The sequence below is a fragment of the Plectropomus leopardus genome, chromosome 1 (assembly GCF_008729295.1).
Source record: "Plectropomus leopardus isolate mb chromosome 1, YSFRI_Pleo_2.0, whole genome shotgun sequence".
In the NCBI taxonomy this organism is placed as follows: domain Eukaryota; kingdom Metazoa; phylum Chordata; class Actinopteri; order Perciformes; family Serranidae; genus Plectropomus; species Plectropomus leopardus.
The window spans coordinates 31,732,100-31,754,457 of record NC_056463.1 but is presented as its reverse complement, the minus strand read 5'-3'; the positions used below and the strand labels follow the sequence as shown (position 1 = coordinate 31,754,457).

The following is a 22,358-nucleotide window of genomic DNA, read 5'->3' as shown; positions in this document are numbered from 1 at the left end:
CGGGGATGCGCAAAGATGTGAGAGCAAAAGAGCGAGAGGCGTTGTGATTGGCCGTACTCTTTCTGAAAGCAGCAGGCACGGCGAGTCATGTTTGCTCCAGCCAGAGCATCAACGAGGTGGCATCAAACTTGAGGGAGAGACGTGCTGTCGGTGTGCGCGGTCGATGCGTTCGCAGCGTCAACCATTAACTTGCACCATTCCCCCCTCAAAGAGGCGGACGCGCTCTCCGTGGTGCTGAAACAGAAAAAGACTTGGCTGATCAACTAGTGAAGGAGAGGGAGACGCTCACACTTCGCTCTCTGAGCTTCGTGCTATTTGCCAGCTTCAGCAAGGTAAGTGTGGATGCGTCGTACAGTAGATACGCTGTATCAGTCATGTCTCTGAGATCTCGTATTACACACTCCAAAGCCATTAGCGTGCACTCTGTTGTCTGTGTGTTGTCCCGAGTGTTTGCAGGCGTTTTATTTTAAAGTTTGATCTTATAGATTGGCTATAGGTTCAAAGTTGCGGTATCAATCACTCTTCAGTTGGTCGTGCATGCTGTATTTAAAAAGTATGAGCAAGTACTGACCCACAGTTGCCAATTATTGCCTGTTGATTTCACTCTGTCGGACATTATCATGTATTTTACTTTTACTAAATTTCCCTTGGTGTCCATTCAGCTGTTCACCCTAAATTAATTTTTCCTTCCTGCTGTGGCTTTCAAACATTTTAACACCAAAGTTTGAGAATGCCTGCAGTGTTTGTCGTCCCCCTTTTCTTTTTAATTACAGCATTTACTTCCAATGCAAACATTTCTCAGAGAAATGATGATACCATGGGGTCACTGTAAAAGTAAGTGTATTATTGCCTGTTATTTCAGTTTGATTTCTCTGCTGTTAAGTCTGATATGACAGTTTGATTGTTGGAGTGACAGTTAGGTGTGTATCTTGTGTGCAAATAAGGCACACAGCATGGTTTCATACTCCTGTATACATCACTCCTCATGCTTTGTTTGGGCTGCGTTGTGTACAGTATAGACTCTTTGTATTGGAGCAGCGACTGGAGAAGCATGTGGTTTGTGTTGGTCTCTCACTTTGCTGCCTGCTGGTTCCTGATAACTTCATGCAACACACATCCGTATGCTACAGCTTTTGTGTGTGTGTGTGTGTGTGTGTGTTGTGTGTGTGTGTGTGTGCTTTGTTATAGTGCTTCCTGTGCTTTCCAAAACAATTCATGTTTAAAAAAATAACTTAACTAATCGATGATGAGGGTCAGTGATCCATTCCACATTTTTAATGGCTTTTATTATTTTTTCAAGCTTGGTAAACCTGTGGCTGAAGCACAATCTGAGAATAGAAAAGATTAGGACAGAGTTTGTGTGTGTTGTTGTTGGGGTGTCACATAGGATCGGCGTGTTCACAAGACTAAAAATAGCACACTAACTGGCCTCAGGCATGTGTTTTGGGTTATGCCACTTTATAGCACAAATGATTTTGCTCAACAACCTTAAGCTTTGTAGTGACTTTAAAACTCAAGACGCTTCCCGGGTGTTGTTGAGATCTGAGTAAAAGCAGCCTGGGACAAATCAAGCTAATGGAAACTGATTACCCAATAAGAGGGTTTGTATTACTTTGTGCAACTAACACAATGTTTCCATCTTGTTTACTTTGATTTTTCATATTGCCTATGCATGTTGATGGTCAGTTATAAAAAGATTGTTTAGATCTAGAAGATCTTAAACTGTTGTAATTGCAAGCACTGTGACTTAGTTGCTTTAATTAATTACTCTGTCGAGCTGAGAGGGAGTGTGGGTGTCATCAAAGCAGAACAAGGCCCCTTTGAGGTGGGAAACTTGTGGCTGAATAACTTAAATTGGGATTAATTTCAAAAGGTGAGACTTAATTTCAAAGGCACATTTTTTCTTTTGTATTGAAATACATGTTGGTGTTTTATATTTCAGTCATTAAAGCTGTAGTGGACATGTCTGCATATTGGTGCCTCAAGTCCAGTCTTTTACCCTTTATTTAAAGGATTATATAACTTAGTATAACTATTTAGTCAGAGAAGTTGATATTATTGAATGCAAATTTTGCTGCTAGTTACAAGATGGTTTGTTTTCCTCGTATTTGTAAATGTAGCACTTCCCATGGACAGACAAGAGTCCTAGCCAGCATCCCATGCATAATTTAATTTAAGTCTTGCATGCCTGTACAAGTCGAGATGCAATCTTCTCCCTAATCCAGCTAGACTTTGTAATTCACGCAGCCCACAGGTGTATTTCCACCTGAAAAGCTCGTTGAGGCACTTGACTTGTGTGCCAGATTCTTGATATTCACTCCTCATGCAAAGACAAACCCTCCACAAGCTCATAAACAGAGCTGTAATTGCTAGTAAGGTTGCTCAGCGGCTTTAATCAATTACTGTGCCGTCCTCCATCCGGAAAGATGGGGGAGCGCAGGTGTCATCAAAGCAGAATGAGGCTCCTTTGAGGTGGGGAAATGCAAGACTCAATGACTTCACTCAGCTGGGTCACTGGACACACAGCCGAGCTTTGACGCGTACAAATTGTGCTTGAAGATGCTGCGCTCATCCTGGGAGGCTCAGCGGCTGGCAGGGGACCAGCGGAGCGGGGACATTGCACTCCAGATGGCCCAGTGAGGCCAGAGGAAGAGAGCTGTCCAAGCCCAGCTGGGAGTAAGGGAAGCTGGACTGCCGGTAGACCGTGTGTGATTGTGGGAGAGAGACGGGATGAGAGAAACAGTAAAAAGACAGAGAGAAAGAGGTACTATGTGTGTGCGTATGAGTGCATGTTGAAGGAGTGATTGGAGGAGAGAGAGTGAGAGAGAGAGAGAAAATGAGAGAAACAGGCGCCTCAGTGTGTGTGTGCATGGAAGTAGCAAAAGGAAAAGTGTGGGAGGGAGAAGAAATAAAAGAGAAGATGAAGGAGCTGGTATGTCTGTGCCTGTGCTTGTGTGTGTGTGTGTGTGTGTATTTCTTTGTGTGTGGGTGCGTATGTGTGTGCACTGAAGAAGTGACAGGGAAGCAGAAAGGGTTGGAGACGCAGAAAATGAAAGAGAGAGAGAAACAGGCACATTTGTGTGTCTGTGTGTGGGTGGGGAGAGAAAATGAAACTGGAAGAAGCAGGCATGTGTGTGTCTGTGTTTGTGTGTGATTGCAGAGAGAGAGAGAGAGTATTATTGGGAGAGAAAAAGGGCAGGAGGGACTAAAAACAAAAGAAGGGAGGAAAAAAAGGGGAACGTGTGTGTGTCCTCGGGAAAGTGAATGTATGAGGGGTGAGAGAAAAATTAGAAGAAAGAATCTGGTATGGTGGGATGTTTGTTTTTGTGTCAACATGTGCGGTCTCAATGCTGACAGAGGCATTCACTGATAATATTAAGCAGCAAATCAAAGCTTCATGGCAAACGACACACAGAAAGCATGTAAAATAGAGTGTTACCTCAATCAGAAATTGCAACTTTTCACTCAGCTCTGACCTCTGACTCTGTGGTCAAATTTATTCACATGTACAGGAGCCATGTGATGTGCAGCGGTCATATGTGTGCTTTATGACACATGGCTTCAGGCACACGGCCCCCCTGTTGTGAGCTCAGATATTCACTCCCCGCTCAATGAAAGAATGTGTTGCGTGTGTGTTGCACCCCGTCCACCTCTTTTTTGTACTGCATGTTACACCTCGCTCCTAAAGAGAAGCCGCCTGAGAACGAGCGCAGAGCACATGACCACAAACACACAGTGGCTCCACTGAGATAACTTCGCCTCGCTGTTTTCCATTTGGGGAGGCCGCTAGAAAGCACACGGAGAAGAAAGCATGCTCTTTTCATTCTGCCACATCTGCTCTCTGATGGAATGGCGCATGATCTGCACTTTGATCACGATGAATTATTCCTATCCCCGGCTATAAATATGGTCTGTCTTCAGCATCCAATCTCTACTTAAACCAGGAATCTGTGCTCGCCTCAGAGTAGCGCTCTCCTGAGTGTGTCACTGCGGGCACACTGCAGCTCTGGTTTTCTTCCTCACACTGTGAGGGAACCAGAAGCTCTTCCTTTGTGAAATCCTTTCTCCAGAGAAGACTGTGATGTATAGACACAATCCAGTTCAGTAATGGCACTATTTTGTGCAAACTGTTGTGTTTAAGAAACAACAAAGGAGCTTCATGTTTCTTAAAGGACTAGGCTGCTGTTATTCTATATTTTCCGCTTTTACAACAAACTCCATGAAAAGAACAAAAACAACCATAGGTTGGTCAGCCTCTCATTTCCTATCTTAAAAAGCCAGGAAATCAATAATGATGTACACTCTCTGACATCTAAAATATTGATCAACACAAAAACATATGAACTATACAACATAAACATTTTTGCAAACGTTTACAGTAACTGTCTATGGCCATTCCATTTTGTTGCTGTTCATCCATAAAGCTTTTTATGTCCTTTATATACAAATTGTGTTTTGTGACTGGTTCAATGGATATCAGGTACAATTTCAGAAACAAACTGGATACAAATATTTGCTGTGAGGCTGCCAGGTCACTGATTCTGTTAAATTGCCCAAATCCCACTCTGGTTTCTAGAAATTGTGTTTGCATGTTTCTAAATATCATGTTGTGGTAAGAACATCAACCCTGCCTGGATGATATTCAAAGACGTTAGTTTGAGTTGTTGAAACTCTACATTTATGTACCATGCTGGACTCGAAGAGAGTTTGTTGGAGTGGATGGTGTATGTACAAAGTGCAGGACTGTCGTACATAAAGGGGGTATGAAGGAACACTATGGTTTTCAGTTTCTGAAAACTTTGGGGAACACACTGAGACAGAGGAGTTGGGTGGACTGGTTTTATTATGCATCCAGATTGTGGTGCTCAACTGTCTCCTTCAGACGTATGAGGACAACAACAAACTCCATGACTGTTACTCTAAAATGTGTGCGTTCATGTGTGCGTGTATGTGCGCAGGCTTTGGGCTGTGCAAAAGCTCGTTTTGCTTTGATTTACTTATTTGCTGTAGCTGCTTTGTTCAAACATCTCTATGTTTTTTTATTCAGTGGTTTTATTCTGCTGTTGACTCTGTAAGAAGTGGCTGAGAATTTACTTTATGTGGCATATCGTGCCACTACTACTATGCTACACTATCTACTCTGCTGTGAAAGCATTAACATGTTGTCACCTTAAAGCTGACATAGTGAACTTATTGGCAAACAGTTGGGGGTCTGGTCACTGGGCAAAATAAAAACCAGTTTTCATTCTTTTTTATCTCAATTTTCTCCTGAATTTACTCCTGAAATAAATAGCTGCTAAATATTCCACTTTGTTTAACAGCTTTTTTATTGAAAGCAGCTGCCTGCTGCAGCCCAAAACAATGCAATGAGAGAAAGGAGAGTGAACCAAAACAGTAAACAAGATTATGATGACCAATTTACTGAAAATATTTTGATCAATTAAGATGTTTTGTGCCTGAAAAGGGAGAGCATCAATAAAGATGTCCATACTTGATGCTAACTCTGGCATCTTCATCGAAAAAGAAGTAACCGTGAGCTCCCTCCTCTGGCTGTCTGTAGACGGCTAATCAATCACAGATGACATCTTAAAGCATCCAATCTGTAAATATAGATTCTCCAATCTATTTGAATCAAGAGTTTTTTAAAAAATATTTTCCCTGATTGTCTACTGTTTTCATAGAGATGATTTCCTTCCTTCTTAAGGTCTTTGTTCACACAACCTTCTGATTTAAATCAAATAATGTATTACACGAAACACTTTTTTAATCTTTTTTTTTTTTTTCATTTCTACCATTTAACCTTATTTATACAAGATCTAAGTTATTGTCCTAGAGGTTATGTGAACCTCAGTCTATCATATCTAAAGTTCTCAGCCTCAAGGCCATCCTTTGAAACTGAAGACAAAAATCTATTCTTCTATTTTTTTAAAGAAAAGGCTGAGACATTCTCAAAACCTCAAGCTACTGAAACATTTAACCAGCTGCTCTTAAACAAGGGTGCATTATACCTCTATTGGGGACAATGATCAGCTATATGTGCAGATATGGGAATGGAAGGTTCTGAACAATCTTGTCATGTTAATTCCATAAAGGGTTAACTGGTAAGGTCTGTGTATAGTTGGCATGTTTGTGTGTTTCTTGTTTTAAAATAGTTTAATAATAATTTTAATAAAGAGTGAAAGAGTGAGATATGGGGGATATCTGATCTGATGATCTGGCAACCCTAAGGCTATATCACGCATTGACAGCTAGCTGAAGCACTGGCGATAACGTTTCAGAGATAAGTAACCGACACATTACCAGGAGTTGATACTTATAGTAATAATAATGAATTTGCTGAATGTAACTAACACAAATCAATTCACTTTACATCTAAATTTTGGGCTAAGGTGAGTCAAACAGTGCTCAGTGCTCAGACATGTCATTTTGGATCAGGAGTTGAGTTATTATGGCAATTATGACATTGATAGTATTTGTATGGAAAATTAGCCACAGCATGTTCGCCTGATTTGTTTGTAAATATCATGCATAATTTTCATCAGCAGACTCTTGGAAGCAACAGCCTAACCAGCACAGAGACACACAGGCAGATGGAGCTGCAGGCTCTCAGTGAGACTGCAGGTACAGCTGCTTAAAACTGAGCAGCATAAAGTAGACTGAAACTCTATTGGTCGTTTTTGAATAAGTATATAGCAATAATAACAAGTTTACTCTCCGATTTACATAAAAGCAACAAACTGTGAAATATTACTTTAGATTCTAACCCAAAAAAAATAATTTGAGTCAAAAATATATTACACAAAGCATCCATTTTTGCACACTCAAGCTCACACACAAATATATGTGCAAACTGGTCATTTGACAAAAAATGTTCCTATAATGAAACCTTGCTATGGATCAATGCACATCTGGTCCCCTAGTGAGTCTACACAGAAGCAAGACGTGTATGTGGGACACACTCAAAATAAGCAACAGATTCATGTCAATTGTAATGAAGGAAAATGTCACCCAGCTTAACAGTGTGGCCCACTGATGTGCTTTTAATAGGTTTTGGACAACAATGGAGCTCTAGTGCAAAAATAGGAGCCTGTTTACACCTGGTATTAACATGTGTCTTGAGTGATCTGATCACACGTGGACAGTGCTTAGTCTGTCTGTTCACACCTTGCATTAGAATGCATCCCCACATGCTTCTCAAGTGATCACTTGTGATTGGATCTTACCTTCCCGATCTATATGCAAATAAACACATGAATTGTTTCAGCTGACAAAGGCCAAATGTATTGTTGTTGTTTTTTAACCGGCTGACTAAAAGCTTTTACTGTTTAAAATCAGAACAATCTTATTTAATCGAAGCACTGCACCAAGCATCAACCTAAGGGGCTTAAAGATGAAGCAAACATGATGTTCCAAAACCTGCACTTCCTAATGGCCACTTGAGACTGGCTGTGGGAACCAGTCAGTCCCCATAGATATCCATGTTGAAATGCCCAAATTTACAGCAGAAATAAAAATGTTTACAGTCTGGTACAAAAAAAATTAAAAAAGATATGATATTTTTATATAATTCACCCATTTACGTTTTATTAAGTCTTTGAGTTATGCATAATTAAATGCCTGGCTCTTCCAGATACAGGCTGTCTGCTGATAGTGTCTTTGACTTCTCAGTTAGATCAATCCCTGGCTCCGAAAAACCAAGACGGCAATGACCTTGCTGAACTTGAGGTTTCAAAATGGCAGTCCACAAACCAACAAATGATGTCACAGTAGCTATGGCCATTATTTAGACAGTTTATGGAATGCATGCGGGTTCTTGACAATGTCAACATTTTGCATGTGAAGGCCAGGGGCCCCCTGACACCTGGGCCTGTGCCCAGTAGCCTGTTTAGTAATCCATTCACGCAAGCGTTGTTAGGAGACTGCTGCTGCAAGACTGTGAGGTCTGTGCTGGAGACACCTGTTAAGAGTCCACACGGCCGCACACACAATGACAGGTCAAACTGTTAGCATAACATGGCTAACGTTACATAACGGTTATTAACGGGTTTAATGACAGAGTCGAGCAGTTTCACTGTCTGTGTGAGATTTTGGGACCTTGTAACAGCTGCTGCTGATGCTGCTGTTTTAGCTGGTGCTACCCGCACAGACGTTGAATTGACCGTTGGCTGGGAGGAGAGTTCGTGCAACTGCACCGACAAAAGTTTTCTTATTAAGTGGGGTGTCTGATAGCAAGGACATCAGCTGAGCAAGTAGTCTTTCAGTGTGGCCCAGGACACATTATGCTGAAAGAATCTGGTCAATTTCAGCCCAGACCACCATTGAGGACACCTTTGTTGCATTCACACATGTACTTTGAGCTGTCCACAAGATAAATGTTAATACCAGGTGTAAACAGGACATAAGATGGAGACTGTTTCAAATTTGACAACATAAATATTCTAAATGTATCCAAGTGTTTTTCCTGTTGGAATGTTTGCAGAAGCTACGGACACTATAAAAGAGGGAAAGGACTTGACATGAAGGACAGCGTTCAAATTTTGCATTGGAGCCAGAGTTTAGTGTCACTTCTACTGGAGTCAACCGAATGACAGACAAATCCATCATCTGTTTGGTGACCAATAACAAGGAAAACTAACATTAGGATACAAAATGTAAGTCAGCATCATGTAGTATGTGTTTTTATAATCTGGTGGACAGATTTTAACTCAGGGGTGAAATAACCAAGACATGATGGGTTACAGTATGATTTGCTGTGCCAGCCCTTTTGACTCCAATAGAAGTCATACCAAAGTCTGGCTCCTACACAAAGTTTGACCACTCGTGTCATATCCTTTCCTTCTTTTATAATTTCCTTGAAGCTAACAAGGAAACTATTCTTGAAAACTAAGCGAAAGTAAACAGGGATCAAAGCTGTTGCCCTAGCAACAGAATATCAATTATTGGTCTATATCAGAGCCCTTTAAGAGAGAGTCGCGTCATCTCCATTTGCACCAATGGACCGTTTTTTCATAGCAATGTCAGAACGTGGAGCATCTCAATAGTTCCCAGAAGTAGCATATATCGCTAGCGGCGCAATGATGTTGCAGCAGAGAAGACCATTTGTGATGGGCTTTAATAGGGTAAGACATCTAAAAAATCGTTTTTTATATTAATAGCATATTTTAGCTAAATTAATATGTGCATTAAAGCATGATATTGGATTATGTGCCGCTAAATTAGTAGATTTAGGAAGCAATAACAGGTATGCTAACAGAGTAAGCTAACGCTAGTACACTGTACTGTATATACTGAACACATTTCGTTAGCCATTAACAGCCTGTTAATTTAAAATGTCCTGCTCTTCAGTAATTTCATCTAATATATATTTTGTGTTTTACAAAATATTTAATTTTTTGTATTTTAATCATATTTTAATCCTTATTTAGCACTCAGTTGCTTTTTTTCTATTGCCTCTGACTCTTGAGCTGCTGAAATGTGTGAACCTCCCGAGTGTGAGATTAATCAGTCTAATCTAACCCTGGCTGTTAACATTAATCTTCAAATATAAGCACGTTTACTTTAAAAAACAATATAATAATGAAACTAAAGACAATGCACTCCGTGTATATTGTAAATCAATGCGGCTATTGACTGCTATTTAGCGAAAATTAGAGTTTTGTCTCTTCGTATAATGTATTCAAATGGCCCGCCAGACACCTGTGGGAACTATTCGAAGCCTCCATGACTCACGTGATGCCTGAGCATTTTTAACCTCCGTTGTCATTACTCTGTTTATTCTTGTGCACTAGTCTATATGAGACTTTTTCTACACACACAATACTTGTGAGTAACAGAACATTTTATTGGTTTCAGTGTTTTAAAGGTATTTGCTTACAGTGGAGAAATGTAGAACATCTCTAAACTCATCCTTTAAGCAATAATGGGTCTTGCATTAACATTAATGGCCAGATTCAACACTTATACATGATGTCAGTGAAAAATGTAATTTATTAGCATGCCTGTCATATTTTACATTTTGGATACACTGTGTGGATTTGGTGCTGTCCACTGTTCTTTGATTCATTACCTCATTGAAATACAAATCTGGGGAAAAGACCATAATTCACTGGAACGCCATCAAACCGGACCAAGCCAGCTGAGCTGGGATTGACTTTGTGTTAATACATCATTTCTGATTCACAGAGCTGACTACAAGCTCTTGACTGGCATAATCAAAATGCCTGTGATGTGTCAGGAACAAACCACAGTACAATTCTTAAGAGAGCATAGAAGTAGTGACAAAGAATGGCTTCAGGCTTTGCTTTAGGAACAATCAACAAAGACCTCATCTACATCTTTGTATATCAATGCATCCCACTGGGACGCTGTATGTTTCTTTTCTTAGCATCGTTGCTTGTGCCTGAGACTTTGGCTAATTTTAATGCAGAAAATTCCTAGTTCCTCTGCACAGCACCTTCACATCGTCTCACAGCCTCAGCCTCAAAGTATGGCGCTATCAACCTATCACCTCTAATGGGAACAAAAGGTCAGTCCTTAATTATTCATTCGGGATGTCAAACAATGCTTGCCGGCTGTTATTTAGGGTGAGGGAGACCCATTGAATAATTCAGGGGCAGGATTCTCTTTCCTTCGAAAAAGCAGTACACTGGTTCAAATGTTTCTTAGAGTCTTATCTCCATGCAGGAGCTCTCTGTCATTCCTTAGCTGACCTTGGCTGTCACTGCAACAGCAACATGGGTGGCACAGAAGGTGGCAGGGACTTGTGTTCTTTCCGTATCTGCAGGCCTCCTCCACACAGCGAGAGTGAGTAGGAAGGACTACAGGGAGCTGGCTGCTCCTTGTCCAAGTTCCCCCAGTGTCTGTTTACAGTACAGCATGTGCCACACTGAGCCAGGCTGCTGCCAATGTGTTAAAAAAAAAAAAAAAGGCAGATTAGTCCTTTACAATGACTTATTCTGCTTTTCATCCGAGGTATGTTTCTGTTTTGGTACACTTGCAATGTCAATTGCCCTTAAGCAGCTTTCTTGAGATGTAAGGGGTGTTTATTGCAGCTGAAGAGGCAAAAGCAGATATTAATGCTATTAAAGTGCATTAAACTGAAGAATGCTGTAATGTGAGTCACTTCCCTAGAAGGATTAGAGGGAGGATTCTGAGCAAGCAGAGAAAGTGAAAATGTTCATCTCATTCTGTGAGAGGCAGGAGGGAAAGAGAGCGACGGAGAGAGTGAAAAAAAGTGTGTGTGAGCAAGAGAGAGTGAGAGAGAGATGGAGAGAGACACTTAATACCAACTTTACTATCTGAACAATAAAAGAGGTACCTACACAGCTACAGTACATATCTATCAAGCAACGGATGGCAAGCAGCCCAGACGAAATCAAATGAGAAGCATGTTAGTCATTGTAAATGCAATCAGCAGAATGACCCTTTCTCCCTGGCCATGACCACTATCACACTGCTGTCTGTCTCACTGTCGGGTTGTGATTGCAATTATGGAATAAATTCAGTGATCAGTAGGTGTAGATAGAGTCACTTAAGTCTATAGCTGCATTTAACAATACTTCAGCTGAATCTGAGATGTTTTATACAGTTGTTTTAAAAATTGAAGACACATCACTCTTTCCAGGATGTTTTTTGGCAAATATTTAAAACACAGGAGTCATTACTATATTGTCTCATAGTCTGTTCTGTAGTATTTAATCTTAATCTACTATTTAGGATAATCGGGATCTACTTATTAAAGCTACAGTTGGTAGCTTTTAAGAAGATAACTGGTCAAACTGCTGAAACTATCGCTATATTCTGAATTGATTTATTCAGTATGTTATATATGAAGCTATGTTTCATGCAGTTGTCCTTGTCAAATTACCAGCATGACGTGCTTTTCAAAAAAGAAATAACATACACCAAGCACTTCACATGAAAGGACATAGAAGACATAAAGACATAATAAAACCTGCATGTAAAAACAAAATAAGATCAGAAAAGAATATATAGAATGCATTTTCACATGGATAAAACCCAGTTGATATTAATTGTGAAAGTATGTTAAAAATAGGATAAAGAATAAAATGCACAGAATGCATAACATGAGATGGAAAATAAAACCCACTGAGATAATATAAATACAAATAAAGCTTAAAAAATAAAGAGTATAAAATGCATGAAATTAAGGAAAATGCAAAATTTTAAAAGAGGTGCAGCAGTGCGTATGTGCATGTGAAAGACAGTCTAAAAAATTTTTAAAAAGTGGTCCTCCACCTCCTCATACTGCTTCTAATGTCATTTACTTGAATCTGCAATACATGGAAATAAACCAATCATGTCAGTCCTTACTTGTATGGTCAAACTGTCAAACTCAGCAGCGCTAAACAAATATGGAAAAATATTCTGTTACAGCAATTGCTCATTTATCACCTCAAATGTTATAAAAAAAAACATATTTCAGTGCTCTATTTAGCTGTAAAATGATAAAGTTTGTGACCTTGCTGTCATGTTGGAAGCAGTCGACCAAATAACGAGACACCATCCACCAGCCAGACCAACTTTCTTAATTTATAGCTGAACAGTACTCTAAAATAAGTTTCTGATAACATCTGGGACAAGAGAGAAGCAATGCTGTAACAGAATCTTGATTCACATTTGATCAGCACTTCCTTGTTTGACAGTCTGTCCACAGTTCACAGTCTGTGATTGACATGATTGACAGCTACATTACAGACTCATCGACTCAAGTTGTTTTAGATCATGGTGAGGTTATTAAAACTGATACAAGGCAATAAATCTTTTTTTTATTTATTTTATTTTTTTTTTCGAATGATTTGTCTCATTTAGTGCTGTGTCAATAGAGCAAATATGAGAAAAGGTTGGTTTTATGTATATATTTATATATATAAGGTATCAACTACAGCTTTAAGGATTCATCAATTATCAGGCCATTCCTGTTTTCTTCCTCACTTATTTCTTGGTAATCGCTTTTTCGTTTTTTGTACTGTATTGTTGTATTATGTTCCAAGACCCAGTAATACCCATGCCAGGCTTGACAATAAGCAGGCATTGCTATTTGTACCACTAAATCATAGTTTTGATTAAATTTGTGTACTTGCAGTTTGTTTGTGTGCCTGATACGATATAGTAGATGCAGTTGTGTTTTGGGAAGGGATTCAAAACCAAGTTAGAGTGGATGAAAAGTATGCCGGCTATAAATCATGATGGTTGAGTTGGTGGGAAAAGTGTTGTGTGCCAGGTCCAAAGTGCACAAGTTTAAAATTAACAGTTGACTTTTTCCTGCCACCTGGACCTGTTCAGTTGAGTTCAGGATCCAGGCTGATGAATTGGGGAATGAAAACAGAATGTTATTTGGGAGCGCTGATGCTCAGGGGTCGGCTTGTGATGCCAGTATTTCTTTGAGAGATACTGCCCTTATTGCCACCGTACTATGTGCACAGCGGTGACAACACTCGTTTATCTTGGAGATGAAAAAAATGGCTGAGGAGGAGCAGGTTTCATCGGGGTGTCTCTGTAAATGTGAGCAGGATGCAGAATGACCGCAAAGAAACTGAGAGGTGAGGAGCAGCCTTTTCTTTCAGGCTGACAAGGTGACTGGTTCAGGGGCTAACTCTGGACCAGGTGCTCTGAAAATCCAAAGACAGCATGGTGTATGGAAGACCCAGCGCCAAGGGCATGACCATACTTGCTGCCAGCATCTCGCTCCACTGCGGGGCTCTTAAAATGTTAACTCTTCTGGAACCGCACATGCCCAGGTGCCGGGGTGCTGATCAATTAGGCCAGAGTGTAGCTGCCCAAGTTAATTACACTAATTTATTTTGCCTAAGCTTGTCAGTAAAGACTTGGCAACACACTCTGGTCTTTCTGGAGGCAGCAGCAAGGTCTTAATTTGTACTGTAGGTGGGCCCAAGTGGACTGATCCTGCCCTCATAGGGAAATCAGGCAATAACACCAATTAGAGAATTCATGTTTAAAGTTTGCAGTAACTTTAAAATAACACCAGTTCAATTCTATGCTGTGTTAAGTTTAAGTTTTGTTATCAACAATAATAATAATAATTTTTTAAGGACTGGGGATGGAAGTAGGTCTTTTTTTTTTTTAATTTTTTCTGTGTGAAGCAACCCCCCCCCCCCCCCAATTTTATGTTTTGGCATATATGTTAAGAGCATAAGAGAAACTTGCCTTCTATTGTGCATATTTGCATATTTTGTATTGATTCATTGGTTATTAAGAGGGGAAGGGGTGGTGCAAAGTGGGGGAAGCATTTCAGATGATTTTTTAAGCACTTTTGATGGAATTATGTTGTTTGATTAGACTTGGGGAGGGACATGCAAGGGAGGGTCATGAATTTCCCCAGTCACTCAGGGAAGCTTAAGAAAAAATAGCTGTAGCTCCAAGGTGGGTAATTAAAAAAAACAAAAAAAAGTCCAACCCCATCCACCCTCTTACTCTAATAAAGTACAGTCCCCAAGTATATAAGCAAGAAAAGAATTCATTAAATTTAAAAGATGTGGTGACCAAATTATTTGAATATTTTCATTAACAACCGAATGACACTCTTTATCCAGACACAATGTTTTAAAAAATAAAATTAGTCCTAATCAGCCCCTACTTCACACAGCTCTCTGTAAATGTAGTAATCATCATGTAACAACAGCAATAACTTGCCATTGTTCGCATTCCAAGTGTAGTTTAGTGTGCAAGAGTTAATTTCCAGATCATGAACACTTCACATCGTGATGCTGCAATGAATATCATAAGGTGGCTGTGTACAACAGTGGAGGATGAGGGCTTGACAAATACGCTAATATATTTGTGGTGTCTTAAAACAGATTTAGCTGTCAAATAATATCAGTCTTCATATCAAAAAAATGTATAGTGCAGTCTTTGGACAAATTACTGAGCCAAACTAATGAAGCTTATCGTGAGTTCAACCAGGAAGACTGACTATCTTCATGCTATTCTATTTATTATTAACTCTCTCTCTGTTTCCGCTTTCAACTCAGCTGACTGGAAGCCTTCACTCTCTCAGTTAAACCAATCATATTTTGCAACAACCTTTGTGAGCCAATCATCTCACTGCTGTTAAAGTGTAAAACAGTTCCTCTCTCTCCCGCTGTCAGCTATCATTCAGTGTCAGATCGATGCAACCCTTCCCCAACCTATTCTCATCCAGTTTCCATCACAACCAGTCTGCCCAGTTGGGTCTTTCATTTTGGTCAACCAGAAATCTCATCTTATCCATCCAGATCTTCAGCCATTGCACTTCATCACCTCCACCAGTGGCTAGACTCCACCAAGAGGACGGGGGATCTTCCTGTACAGCTCATGGCATCGCTACCTCCTCAAAACATGAAGTCACGATGGGGCCCATTGCCAAAGACTCTTCGTTTTTCTCCAACGTTGCTATTATACAGTATGTCAGTATTTTTTTTTATCCTTTCTCAAACATTTTTTTTAATTTCCATCTCTACTGATATATATTTGTAGTCTTAAAACAGAATTAGCTGTCAGTTCATTTCAGTCCTTACAGTACATCCTAAAATGTATACAGCAAGCATTTGATAATCTGCTGAACAGCCTAGTTGCCAGAAAAAACTGCTGGCATTGTAGGGTTCTGCAAACATTTGTGCATTTACGGATGTGATATACGGATTATAGCAACAGTTCTAAAGTGACATAGTTCAGGTGTACATGAGCAAAGTTTCTCATCAGGAGGTGGAGGGGATGGTGGATGCTTTGACAGTTAGGCAAGATAGCTGCCAAGCAGCAGACCATTATTCAAGACCCATGACATGTTCACCCCATGTTTGTGCTGACAAACCAGGTATTTTTAATGAGACATCAGGACCTTTCCAGCCATATTTTTGGCAACAAAAATGGGTATTTTAAGCCAAAACATAATGTTTTGTAACCACAACCAAGTAGATTTTTTACCTGAAGTCAGTACTAACTACAGCATTGACAAAATATGAAATATAAAATTGAAATCTAAAGAAACCTAAAGTTTTGACCGAATATGAAATGGTCTAATTTAACATTCCAGTGAATGCAGAAACATACAATGGCAGCTATTGTGTTGATTGGGTTGTATCAAACTAACACCTCAAGCCAATAAATTCTGAGTTGAGCAGAGCCAGAGACTGACATAATCAGTCCCACTGGGATTTTGCAAAGTTGTGATCGCAACATTTCACACAAATTCAGCCAATTCCTGTAAATTCTGTGCGACTTTGGAATTTTATTCAATCACCAAAACTCTACTGCAAATCTGACTATTTAAAATGAGTTATACCTCATTTTATTGGACAGCTGCAGGCAGTGTATTGATTCATTCAGCTCCTCCTTTCTTCTCTCTCGGTTTATCATGAGACTACTGCTGCGCCTGTGACAATGTCACACACAGACAGGGATGTTAGCATCACTACATAACCCATTGTCTATCAGGAGATTTAATGGCGGAGTTGAGCTGTTCCCTGTTGGTGTGAAATTGTTGGGACTGTTTAACCCTTTGAAGCCAAGACAAACTGGCCTCTATTCTTTAAAAAAACATGGGAAGAAGGAAATCAGCAGCTTGAGAAGAAATTACTCAGAAATGAGCAAGGAATTATTAAAAAGTATGAGAAAATTACCTAAAAATTGGCACAAAAAAATCCAGATGAAACAAACAAATAGGGAAGTAAAAAAAAAACCCAAATCAAAAGAAAATACACATCATAAGATGAAACAAAACAGGGAAACAACCAGAAAAAAATCTTAAAAGTTGTTATTATTCCATAAAATAAATTGAAATATATTATAATGGTAATTAGGGAGGTAGCTCCCTAGAACATTTTCCTTAGCAATTTTAAAAAATAATTTCTGCATCTGCTAATTTCTTGTAATTTGCAGGACATTTCTTGCATAGTTGGTAATTGGCTTTTTCCTGTGTTTTTGAATGAAATCAAACAAATCTGCTTAGGGTTCAAAGATTTTAATACTTTGGAAAGCAGTCTGAATGCGGCACAAAAAAAGTAATGTCAATCCAAGTTTCAAAGGGTAAATGGCTCAGTGACCGATGTTCTCTCCTGCTGTTGTGTTAGCTGGTGCCCTCAATTGTGTTGCTAAAATGCCTATAAATATTACAACCTTTTAGAGAAGCTGCTAAGAAAGAAGACATTTGAGGCCGCAACAATTACAAAAACAACCCGTGAAATCCTGGAGGGAATGATAATTACAGTTTGGACCATAAATGACACCAACAGAAAGCAATGTGTTTTACACAAATCTGCCCACACAGTGCTGTGTTGCTAAAAGTCAAAATGGGCATAATATGCAGCGTGCATATTTTGCACTATATTCACTAATAAAATAATATATTTAATCATGATTAATTATTTGAAGTAACTCATTAAAAAAAAGCTCCTTATAATTAATCGTGCGGATTTGAATACTTTAAGTACAGTGTAATTTACCTTTAAGCTGTTAATCATTCAATCCTTGAGTTTCCCTCTTTAATTGAGTCAATACAAACACATCTACCTTGATTGTTATTTAATGTTTATTGTGAAGTGATCAATTTGTGCCCCGCCATAATTGCATCCCCTCGTGAAAGAAAATGAATCCCATTTTTTTTTGTTATCTGCTTCCCCATATGATTAAACAAGAACCAGAGGCAGTGGGTCGCTCATTCAATTAGTGTTTCATTTACCACATTTAATTACCCACCATCTCTGCCCTCTTTGACCCTGCAAGAAGCCTCATATGACTAATGAGTGTGCACTTACCTGATTTCCTTGCCTGGGAAATCACATCAGTGTCTATTTCCTGTCATCTGCTCACAGGGAGGCAGTATATATGGTGACTGAAGATTAAAGGATTTTTTTTTTCTTTTTTTGGAGACGAGGTGGGAGTATGTTTTTACCAGCGAAGAGGTTTCAAGCCTGCATTGAAGGCTCCTGCGATGCTTCCAGCTAGTCACCTTACTCAGGCCAGACACTTTGATCTCCCAAAAGCCCATGCTGCCACAAGTTGTCACAATTCTTGTTGTGTACCTGTTGAACATTAAGTGCACATTTGCACAGGCAGAAAAAGGGCTCCGAACTAGTTAGATTTCATTTTGTACTGCACAGCGCCAGATGAAGAAAGTTATTAAAACAGGTCTGCAAGTTTTTAAGTCATCTCGTGTCACATGCAAATTTATCACCTTATATTTTAGACATGGTGTGCGTTAGAGCTGAGGCATGAACACTAGTCTTTAAATAGGTCTGCTCCAGCTATTGAACTGAATGATAAAATTGTCTTTGTATTGACTAAAGGTACTGTGTATTTTACCTCCATCCTTTCTTACTTCTTGTTAGCTGTCAGACAGCAGACAGACAAATTGCAAGTTTCTCAATTGTGCTTCATTGAGCTGGTATCACACTCACAGCTGGTGTGTGCAAGAGAAATACTACGAGGAAATTACAGCTCCACACTGCGTTAACTTTCTGCTGCTGCATAAGATTTGAGAAAGAATGAAATGCAATAAACTGCTGACTGGATGAACAGTAAAAGCATGATGGGAAGCTATCGTGGAAGTCAGTGTTCCTCTACCCAACTCACTTCCAACATGTAAAACTGCATGACGCTGCTATGTCTTACATCACACCTGTCAGATGTTAAATTATACTCTAGAATTGCTTGACAGCCTCAGAATAGATGTGGTCTTTCCTTGGAGCAAAATGCATTCTGTATAAGAGCTGAGTCTCAAAATCTCAAGGTTGGAAAATTTCACCTGCTGAATACTTGAAGCTCATAAATAAATAAACAAATAGGAACAACAACAACATAGACACATTACAACACAGACGCATATTAAAATTTTTCTCAGCTCCCTCTGTGACTTCATGAAGAGTTAGCCAGTCTGGACAATTTTAAGGGCCCATGACTAATAGGATCCCTAAGAAATATCAGAATATTTAGATTTTTTTTCTACAGAAAATTATTAAGCTATCATCTTTGACAGAAGATTTTATGTTACAATATGCTAACTAATATTAACGGTTTCTTTATCAATTCCAGTTTTTGGCAACACAAAAAATAATCAAAAACAAAACAAACAAATAAAAAACATGGAGATCATTACACTGTAGATGCATATTTATTGTCAGCTCCCTCTATGACTTTATGAAGATCTACCATGGATTTAATATAATGAAGAGATTTACAGCCAGACCGCACGATTCTAAGGGCCCATGAGTAATAGGATTCCTCAAAAATATTAAAACATGTTTAAAGAAAATGTTCAAAAGAAACGTATTAACTTCTCATCATTGACAAACAATTGAAATTACAGCATGCTAATTTATATTAAAAGAGTATTTTTCTTTTCTAATTTTGCCAAAAAAGTAAACATCCAGGGAGCCTCTGAATTATCCTCCCCCCTGTATTTTCATGAAATGGTTCGGTCCTGCCCCAGCACCTGGCGCAAAACGGTACCCACTTCCTTACCTGCTACCAGCGTGTACTGAGGCGTGTTAGGTGATCTGTGTATAATGTGTCAGCTTTCAAAGGAGATGTCCGGCTACCAAAACCGACTAGAAAGACAGGAGAAAGAAAATAAAGGGCGACAGAATGTCACGTAATGCTTCAAAAAGGAAGGTGGGTCACCGTGAGTGGTGGAAATTAACGTGATTAGTTCATCGCGAAAAAAGCTACCTTTGCTCCTTTTATTAGCCATCATTTAATCGATTCACGCACACTTTGAGCAACCGATTCATACTAAATCAGTTGTCCCTGTCCTGTCCTGGTGCCATGTAGGACAAGGTACAGGTGCAGCTTCATCCTCTGCAGCCCTGTCTCTCCAACCCCCCCCACCATGAACCAGCCCTACTCAGAGGAAGCAGGTGAGCAACTGACATGTCAGCTGATAGTAACTGAAATTTGTCTTATGGTGTTATTACCAGATGTGGAAGAAGTAGTCAGATTTTAACTTATGTAATAGTGAAACTACCACAGTCTTCAATACTTAATTACCAGAAAATAGTAGTTTTGGGTTCAAAATGTTCAGAAGTATTATCCGTAAAATATACCAAGAGTATCAAAAATAAGAAGTTGTCATTATACAGAATAGCCCCTAGTATCATGGCCACAGAAATAAATATAGAATATTTTAGATTAGTTGTATAATACTGCATCATATCACATATGCAGAACACATCTATTTATCTAAATATCTATTTATCTATCTATCTATCTATCTATCTATATTTTAAAATCACTAAGTATAAGGGTCAAATAGATGTAGTGGAGTAAATAGTTAAATATTGCAAAGGTGGAGTTATTTTTTAGCTTTGAATGGGTCAAGTGGGGTTCTGGAGGTGAGATGATTAGTAATTTTAGCCTTTGGTGGTTGGGCCCAGTGTCATATCTTTTCATGGGGCCCAAATCCTTGGCAGCGCACTAGTAATAGCAATGTCAGTATAAATAGTATTATTGTCTTTGATCAAGGTACAAGGTAGATTTATTGTCATCTTTCTTAAAGAAGAAATGAAATTAAAGTCGATCCTAAATCCTGCTACATCTTATTGACGTCAAAGGAGAAGTTGCTAAGTGGTGTAACACAGACAGCAAAACTGCATGTTTGGCACTCTAATAATTGGCATGCAAATAACTACCACTAATTGGAGTCATACCTGAAAAAAACAACAACACATTTTTAAGTTTATGGTCTTGACATTAAAATCTGAAAAAAATCCACAACACTTATACAACACTGCTAAAAATAAGTGAATCTGCCTTCTGTTGTTTTATGACCTTTTGTCATTTGACAGCTGTAGGCAGATTCAGTCAACTGTAGGCAGAATTTGTTGAAGTATTTTTGGCCATTTTTTTTTTCTTTTTTCCCCAAAAGAAGCTTGCTCTGTGAAAGTCTATTGCTCCCAGGTTGAAGGACTTTGGATTCAGATTGGGGAAAAACGGAACTAAAGTTTCATATGAGCCAATGGCGTTCAGCCATGTTGTTTGTCAGACTTAGCCAGTGGAAGTAAGTCCTTGCGTCTTGTTATGAGACACACCTGCTGTTTAGCACATTAAGCGGTGGAATATTATTCTCTCAACATAAGTGCCGTGCTTTAAATTTTAATGAAGGGTAGCTATTAATATTTAAGATTAAGGATTCCAACATTAGTGTCCAACTGTAAGCTCAGTGTTGATGTCTTCCAAATGACTGTGATAAGTAAACTCTTGCCTGTGCTGTTTAATACGAATAATGATCCATTTATGCAGCCATTAATAATTCACAATAGCATTCAGCTACTGTTAATCAGCTCCTAATCAGATGTGAGTCAATTACGCTTAAGCAGTTTAAGCCTGGCATTAAAGCAGGTACAGCAGGGCCACATTACTACAGTATTTTACTTTTACCCTACTATAGTTAACATTTTTTATACCATCCTGTAACCTAGTTTTAAAGGAAAACAAATTTCCTGGTGCGGACTTGCTACTTTTATGTCCAGCTGCTATAGTACAATATTCTTTTATGCCAGTAGATGGCAGGAAGGGCTTTGCTGTTAGTGATGGGCGATGTAATTCTTGCTTAGAAGGGAGTTAGCCCAGTCTGAACACGAGGCAGGATAACAGCAAAGAGAGAGGCCAGTAGAGGACCTAGTGCTTTCTACACACTGGGCAAGCTTCCCCTGGTGAAAAGCTTTGGTATAGCAAAGTGCAACAAAGCACTTTGCTATACCAAAGCATTGTATAAATGCGTCATATCTTGTGCTTCGAGAAACTGCTGATTTTTTCAGTGTTCAGCTCAGACCAAAATGTTTCCCTAACCTGAAACAAGTTGTGTGAGTGCCTTAACATAAGACATTTAATCATGCTTTAGCTGAGTGAATATGTAAACATGTAAAGTACACTGTCAGCAATTTGTAGATATGTTCAATATTGACATTCTGCGACTTGCTAGATATGTTAATTACTAGAGTTTCCATAACAGGCAGAAGAGTAACAGAATAAATCCATTCAGAATAAATCCAAAGTGAATTATTTAAGTCAAGCCGCATCCTTTGGGGCCGAATATTAATATTCTTATTAATAATAATAATAATGATAATAATATATAATAATATCAATATTAATAATAAATAAAATTATTAATGAAACTAAAAAATAAAAAAAAAAAAAAAAAAAAAAAAAAAAAAAAAATGAAAAAATAAAAATAAAAAATAATATAAAAATAAAACTTTATTTTTTTATTTTTATTTTACTTTTTTGTTTTTTTTTTTTTTTTTTATTTTTATTTTTTTTTTTTTTTTTTTTTTTTTTATTTTTTTTTTTTTTTTTTTTTTTATTTTTTTTTTTATGCCCACGTATATCTGCAGACTGGTACC

General features: G+C 38.7%; 1 protein-coding gene across 2 annotated transcripts in view; it reads left to right on the top strand.

Annotated features, from left to right (window-relative positions):
• Window positions 1-237: 237 nt before the first annotated feature.
• LOC121944666 (carbohydrate sulfotransferase 8-like) overlaps window positions 238-22,358 on the top strand; it is a 200,018-nt gene continuing 177,897 nt past the window's right edge. For both annotated transcript variants that reach the window (XM_042488552.1, XM_042488543.1), the window contains exon 1: window positions 238-332. The gene's annotated coding sequence lies outside the window, so the exon portion shown is untranslated. The remainder of the gene's footprint in view (window positions 333-22,358) is intronic.